The following is an 8,314-nucleotide window of genomic DNA, read 5'->3' as shown; positions in this document are numbered from 1 at the left end:
TGGCAAGCATCAAGAGAATTTCATCTTGCATTTCCTTATATCTCACAGCTCACTGCCTCTGTGGACATATCTGTTTTCACAAATAAGGAAAGTGAGGCAATTAAATGAATGTCTAAAATTTACCCCAAATTTCTGAGCTGTCTAGTGAATTGTGGTCCAAGAAATGAATTTGAATCAGTATTGCCAAATGAACAGTTCTTTAGCTGTAAAACAATATTTCCTTCTGATAGTGAATTTTAGAAATACATTGAAAGTAGCCATATCTAATCACATCCTTAAAGAATTATATTTATTAGATAGATAAATAATGCTAATTTCTGGCAGGTCTGATAACAGTGGGGAAGGAAATTAGGTTTAACTGAGTCAGAAAGGGGCTCATTAAATACAGTACATGAGTGTAATAAATAAAATACAAAAATAACAAAATGAAAATGCATTTCTGTTTATCACCATGTGACAACTATGAAGGAAACAGCTGTCATACTGAGAAAAAAAAAGACTACATATTAAAGTACTTTATTAATAACTTCTTGAAAAACGGAAGATTATTTCAGGTTAAATATTAAATTCACTTAAAGAAATAAGACATCAAGAAGAAAGTGGGGATACAGCTTCCAGAGTATATGAAAAGACATGGGGAAAAAAAGCATTTAAGACCAACTCTGAATATTTTATATGTATATATGTATACATACATATTATATATGCAGAAAAATGTAGCAAGGATTTGTAATGAATAGGTTGTTGTATCAGTGGGGAAATCCCTGCGCCACGACACATTAAGATATGTTTTCAAATTTTACGCAAAATCAACCCTCCTGCTCAGGCATGAGGCCAGATGGAAGCTTATGGCTGCTGCGTCAATACCTACCGAACGTTGATGTCTTCTTAATTCGTCCAAATAGAGCCGTTCCATCTGCCATAAACACTGGGCCCAAAGGCCACATTTACAGATTGCATTAAAAACGTTAAAAAATTATTTTGCAAGTAGAAGGCATTTTTATAGGTTCTGGGGAAAAGGAAACTCAATGTGTATTCCAAAATCCTTATTCTCTGGTGATTGTGAGTGTGTTTTCATGTGTGCATATATAGGGAAATAATAAAGTAACCTTAAGAGGGTATTTTTAGGGATGCCAGAAGTGCACTGTTATTATTTCCCTGGAGGGGTCATCTAGATGGTTCTCTTAGCTTTTGCATCTTCTGTCTTCCCAAGATGATGATTGGTTTTATTCTTTTTTTTTTCCCTAACCACTTGATGGTTTCCTTCTCCAAATGGAAGACAGAGGGTGCACCTTTGTCAATCTGCCAGATCAAATTCAGTGAGCATTTTAATTTGTTTCCTTTCAAAATGACGTTTTTTTCATAGTGCCTGGAAATGCTCAATCTGCACTTGGCTTCTTAAAACCTGTTAAGAACTCAAAGGATCTGAGACCAAAAGATGGCACTAGGTCACTAATTGTCCCCAAACCTACTCTGGGGAGCCTCTAGGAGGGAGGAGGCACCATTGCCCTGCACACCAACCGTCACTGCTACAATCACCACGTACTCAACATCTAACTGAGAAAGAACATGGCGGAAGGGAACCTCTTGCAGATGAGCATAGGCTAGTGGTCAAGCAGGAGTCATAAATCTTTATTCATATTTTTAGTCCTCTTGTTCAGTGCTATAGAATTTTGTAATAGTTAAAAATACCAGGCTTAAATTAATTTATTTTGACTTCTGTAAAAGACAGATAAGCATGCCTAATTGAAGTGAAGGGAAAAGCAGAAATAAAGAGGATTATTGGCGGTTTCTATATTATGAAACAGCACCAGATACTAGTTATTGTTTTTCTAGAATAATGCCGGACTCCACAAGAAGGGTAAAGAAGGAAAATCAACCCTGGCCTCATCTTTCCCGCCATCTAAACTTTACTTATTTATTTTTTGAGAAAGATAGCCTTTTAATTATTCATACCCTTTGCCCCAATAACATTTTCATTATAAAAATTCATTACTAACTTGAAGTTTATACAGTGAAATTATTCAAGCCATAAAGTTTACTAAGTGATATAATAAAATTTCAAGAAGCAAAATATCAATGATGCTCTACAAAGTAGTAGGCTTCCAGATGCAAACCAAGGACTTAACATCTAAACTTTAGAGTGCTGATCATTGATTCTTGGTTGGCTTGTTTGTGTAAATCAAATTCAATAATGCATTTGAAGAAATTTGAAAGTCTCAAGTGCTATAAAAAGACAAGTCAGATGAGGAACAAATTTAATTATTTTTAGTCCCATAGGAATGTAAGTCACTCAGAGTATTCTCACTATATTCAGTATGAAGTGGTGGAGAGGGGAGGAAGGGGGGTTGCCTGGCCAGGCAATACAGCTGAAACAGTCCTGGAGAGGAGGAGATCAGTGGAAAAAGATGTCAGTCGTGTGTCACGCTCTGTGCTACACATGTTGATTGACCTTCCAACCCATGCCTGTTGTGGAAAGTTTATCATCCAAAGCTGCTAGAACAAACCACCTAGATATCAACTAGATCACCCAGGTACCCCAACCAGATTGACTGATGCTGACTGGTACAGACCCATGATCAAACACAAAAAAAATCTCAAGTAGATTCTCTCTCCCAGAAATTTGGAATTGGGATACTGAAAAACGTAATCTGTCGATAATGGTATATCCCTAACTGGTCTTGGAGTCACAGCAGTTAGCACCATGGTCAGCCAGTTCCATATACAAGCTGAAATTCTAGGGATGAAGTGAAAATCTAACTGCAGAGAAGTTGGTGGGGGGGGAGATAATAGATAAACAAAGAAAATGACCATATGACTCTATAAAACAGGGAAGATGGACCTTCAGTTTCTTTCTACTTCCAGTCTTGCTGCAGCACAGCTGAACTTCATTCTCTGCCTTGGTGTTTGCTTTGTTTTTTTCAGAAACCATTTTAAACGGTTTTTATGGACACACATATGCAATGTCTGTACCACGTGCACAACCTTCTCTTAATGTTCTTCACACACACAGTGTATACCACACTATTTCATGTGTATAAAATACTGCAATCCAGCTCTTTCACATCTGCTTAATATAGTTTTAAATTCTTTAAGAGAAAGAACTATGTCTTCTACGTTTGCACATGGACTCCAGACTCTACCCTTCTTCTAGGCAAACTAGTGCCATTATAGATACACATTCACTTGACCATCATCTTGGTCCAATTCCTTTCAGTCAATGGTGGTTTCTAACCATGAGAAAAATATTGTAGCATAAACAGTCTCTCAGTCTAGGTTTCCCTTAAAACATAAAATTATACCTGAGATGGGATTGATTTGGAAACCTATCAGCCACTACTTCTTGCTCCACCTCAATGACATCTTTACACTTATAAATGAGAATTTCCTTCCAAGTAATCTGTGTTACTTGAAGAAGCACCAAAGGAAGAAGCTGGCTTGATGAATTCTAACTTTAGGAGTAAAGTAGACGATCTAAGAAAGTAAGTCTGCAGTTATAGAGAAGCACACTGACTTTGGAAGCTTTCTGAAAGTTTCAGAATTTGGCTGTATTTATTCTTAGCATTGCTTATTTTTAGTTTGTGAAAATCAAAGATCAAATTCTTAAAGGCAAGTGAGTCTACATGATTTTCAAGGATAAAAAGGAAGAAGCAATGTTGGGCAAGCCCATCACTTTTTTGAAGTCAGATTTTATAGAAAAAAAAGAACTCAAAGACACAAATGATGTGATACCTGATGTATCTGAGAGAGCGAGAGTGTGTGTGAAAGAGAGAGAAAGACAGAGACAGAGACAAAGACAAAGAGATGGAGAGAGAGAGAGAGAGAGATTGAGACAGAGTCAGTGGGAGGAGGATGGAAAGGGAGAGAGGCCCTCTGCAGCCTCTGTCACTCCAGATTTCATTAAAAGCATCAGGATCTCTGGAAGCTTCAGGAATCTTCAGGAAGTTCAGGTGAGACCCTGCTCCTTGTTTTCCCAAGAGATAGGTTCTTTTTTAATTGTTAGAGAAATTCCATTTACTTAGCTTCCAAACCCTGATTAGGAGGGAATGCTGTGGGAGAGTCACACATTTCATCCTAAAACTTCCTAAGTATAGTGAATATATCCATATATATAAGTTTGAAACATATCAAATTCCATTCTCAAGCCCATCAATGATTGGCTCATGTGTTTGAATATATTCCTGAAGGAAAATACGTAATAAATTCAGGTTGTGACTGATAAAGGCCAGGTGCGTATTTACGTATACAACATAGAGTATTTTTGTGCTGACATCTTGGGAACAACAGAGTTTGGAAAAAAGCTAGGAGCAATGGTTCCATTATGGATAAAAACAACCTCACTTCACAGAAAGCCAAATCTATAGAGAGTTTATTAGTTTTCCCCAAAGACAATCTATTGAAAATACCATGCATATGACAGAAATATTTTACACTCTATCCTTACCATATAATGCAAATGCCCAACACTGATTGATTAAAGGCTTTGCAAAACAAGCCTTTGTTAGAAGGAAACGCTTTGCGAAACTTATTTTGTTTCCTTGAGGTGTGATGTTCCTTAATCACTCTTGGCCTCCAACCCTCTAACTTCATCCTCCAATGGAGGTTGAGTGGGGGTTCTACTGGCTGGAAATAATGAATATTGGTTTATGTTTCTCTTCTGGGAGAAGTTAACCTGTCAAAAATCCTGAGCACAGAGATTTCCTTTTTTCCTTCCTCTCCACTTGGTCCAACAAGAGGCAATGATGTGGATTGGTACTGCTGCTTTGAAAACTCAAATTTTGTCTTTGGGAGGACTATCCTAATTTGGACAGTGGGAGAAATGGAGAGTGAAGGTAGGTTCATGGTGGCCTTTCCCTAATTCTTCCAATTTACCTTTCACTGGCAATCAAGGTGATGTTTGGGTACTTCATTTGCTGACTTGTTTTTCTTATTTCCAAATTTTTCCAAAAAATCATCAGGAAAGGGGGCACTTTATTTGACCTCATGAACAGTCTATAGCATAAAGCAAGGTATATTTTTATATGAATATGAAATGTAATTTTGGATTACTAATTAAATTCTACAAAATAAATTCAGCAATATATAGGACTAAATTACTGATTATCCATAAAGAACATTGACTAGCTAATCTAATGTGCTGTCAAAATTCTTTTTAAAAACAACAGAAATTTATATATAATTATTTGAGATTAAGAAATAGATGCTCCATAACATTTGGTGCAGTCAAACACAAAGCCATATTTAAGTTCAGAATTATGAATTCAATTAATAATTAAAGGATTATGTGCTTAGGGAAGGTATATATAAAGTGGTAAATGGCTTTTTCAGGTGATTAAACATCTAAACGATGTTTCACACCCAAGACAAAAGAAAGTTTATTGTGACTCTCTTCCTTAGCTTGAATAATATTCCTTCAACACAATAAGAACATAATTCAATGAAACTAAAATAGGAGAAGAGAGAGTAAGGTTCCCTTCGCTCATGGAGCTCTGAATGGCTGGCCTGACTGCTTTCTTCAAGTTGCCAGGAATATCACAGTGACTACAAGCAAGAGGTGTGTGGAAGAACGAAGTGAGGGTAGGTCTGAAAATGGAATCATTATGAGAGGCTGGATTAAAGAAGCGAATAATTTTCAGTCCAAAGGATCTGTATACAAAGGCAGTGATATAATTAGATATTTTAAAGCCAGTAAGAATTTCAGGGTCATTTTGTGAGTGAGAAAATATCTGAATTTTCTAAGCTAGCATCGCCTGTATCCTTCTCTTGACATAGTGTAGCAATTATTCTCCCATAAGCCTTCACAGGATACAAACTGGACCACGTACAAGTAATTACTGATGAATGTGAATGTGCTGCTCAGTGATGAAATGTTTTCACAGAAACAGAATGAAGTAGATGGAAAAGGTATTCTCGTCAACTTTGAATAGATATATTCAAAGATAATGCGCATGCCACAAAAGATTTGCAAAGAGGAGTTTCAGTAATATGTTCATAAAGGGTCATTTATAGTAGACTTTTTAAAAAGCTCTTCTTATTGAAACATGTAAAGGGAATTATACAGAAAGAAATGATAAATACACATTACAGCTATTTAAGGAAGGATGCATAAATGCATTCTATTCATTTTAAGACTTTGATGTTTAAAAACTCCTGTAGTTGGAAATGTACAGTTCACATAATAAAGATCCTGCTATATCTAAATGAAAGTTAAACATGGAATTTTTCAGTGTCACTAACAGCCTTTTTAAAAGGTGTGCTTAATTTCAAGTTCCTTGAAAAACCTCTATGTTCTCAGAAAATTAATATAGATATACATATAGTTTTAAAAACATTGCTATTTGGCCATTTTTGGCCTACTATCCTTGCTTCACTATTGCTTCTTCTTTTTTTTTTTTTCATTGACGTATAGTTAGTTTACAACATTTTGTCAGTTTCTGGTGTACAGCATAATGTTTCAGTCATACATATATGTACATATATTCCTTTTCATATTCTTTTTCATTATAGCTTCCTACAAGATATTAATATAGTTCCCTGTGCTATACAGTAGAAACTTGTTGTTTATATATTTTATAGTTATTAGTTTGATATCACATATGTGGGATCTAAAAAAGAAAAGACAAATGAACTTATTTACAAAACAGAAACAGACTCACAGACATAGAAAATGGACCTATGGTTACAAGGCAGAGAAAGGGGAGGGAAGGGATAAATTAGGAGTTCAAGATTTGCAGATACTAAATACTATTGCTTCTTAATCCTTTGTGCATTCTCTTCTCACAGCCAGCTGGACCTGTAATTTCACAGTTCTCATGTGCTGTGGCTCCGAGGGGCACTGCCACACTCAGCGTGAGGAAAGGGTCCTGCATTTTGGACCCTTTCTGCTGGAATGACAGTGCATGTTCAAGAATTAAAATGAGTTTCCTGCATTGACCTAAACCCTGTGCACTCTTCAAAGAAATACAAATAAAAATCACAGTCCAGAAGACTGAACATTTTCTACATTATGGTTTATGTCACAAAATACTTCAATCATTTATTATTTGATATAACACTTTAATAATGCAAGGTATCAACTTCAGGAATATGTTTGGGGCTCAGCCTCTCTCTTTCTTGGAGCTTTTCTTGTTATTTCAGTGAAAGAATAGTATTACGAGTTGAAAAGGGGTGGAACATGTAGAACTATTGCCAGTATGGGAAAAGTCCTATGGGATAGCCCAGTAGGTAAGAGCTTGGCCTCTCCAATCAGATAAAACCCCTATAGTTCTTGATTCTACCCCTTTCAAGATGAATGACCTTGGGCAATTTAATCTATTTTCAATGAGATGTCAATAAATACTTAATCCAAATACACACCTACTACCCTTAGCTTCCATAGCCCTGCTCGGAGCTGTGGGGATGCTAAACTCACTGTTAAGAGTAGTTACTCTCCAGTTTTGCCAGTAGCAGTATTGTAGCCAGTGAGGTTTATCTGAGGCATGATTTTTGCTAATTGAAAAAAAAAAGTGGTTAATCTCTTGCTATGGTTGTGTTCACAACAACTATCTCTTATTCTGTTGTTGGCTACAGTTTGTGCAATTTGATTCTAATGATGATGCACCAAAGCTTGGGAATTAGTTTCTTTTTAATAACGAATTGGAGTGGTCTCAAGGTATAGGCATAAGAGAGTGACTTTCAATATGCTACTGAAGTGAGAATGAAAAGGGCTGAGATACAACTCCCACACTGGGAGCTGCCCACAGTCCTGCCCCTCCAAGGGAGAGGTCTCACAATGGATGTAAGTGTCATTCGTCCATATGCATTGGATTCAGAAGATTGAAAACATTCTTCCAAAGGGTTGCTCTTAAACTTCCAAGTTATCAAAATTATGGAAAATTTGAGAAGAATGTTTTGGCAGAGGAAGTGAAACAGAGAAAACCCAAAGATATGCTTAAGAACAATCATTTGGAAGTCCAGAAAGTTAATGCACTTCATTAGTTGCCTTTAATGCTTTTCAGGTGAATCTGTATTTGGACGTATTCTGGGGCACAAGAGGAAGTTTAAGGAAATTGAATGTGTCAGGTTACATGGTACCCTAGCCAAGCAACACAGGTTCATTCAATAAATATTTATTAAGCATCTCCTGTCGGCCAGATACTGCTCTGTCCCGGATGACAGTCATAGAGCATTTTAAAAAATCCCTCTGTTCTTGGAACATATATTCACATATATGCACGTGCTCTCTTGCAATGAGAGAGATGGCATCTCAAATAAATGGGGGAAAGATAGATTTATTCAACAAACCCCACTAGAAAAACTGACTAGCAATGTGAAA

General features: G+C 36.4%; 1 non-coding gene across 1 annotated transcript; it reads left to right on the top strand.

Moving 5' to 3' along the window:
* The first annotated feature begins 7,432 nt into the window (after nucleotides 1-7,432).
* LOC123613776 (U4 spliceosomal RNA) lies at nucleotides 7,433-7,574 on the top strand. Its single transcript, XR_006721201.1, has one exon. It is a non-coding gene; the product is annotated as a U4 spliceosomal RNA (small nuclear RNA).
* The last annotated feature ends 740 nt before the right edge of the window (nucleotides 7,575-8,314 follow it).

This window comes from Camelus bactrianus, chromosome 14 (assembly GCF_048773025.1).
Source record: "Camelus bactrianus isolate YW-2024 breed Bactrian camel chromosome 14, ASM4877302v1, whole genome shotgun sequence".
NCBI classification, from domain to species: Eukaryota; Metazoa; Chordata; class Mammalia; order Artiodactyla; family Camelidae; genus Camelus; species Camelus bactrianus.
The sequence above is the reverse complement of the archived record's forward strand: the minus strand, read 5'-3'. Positions and strand labels throughout refer to the sequence as shown.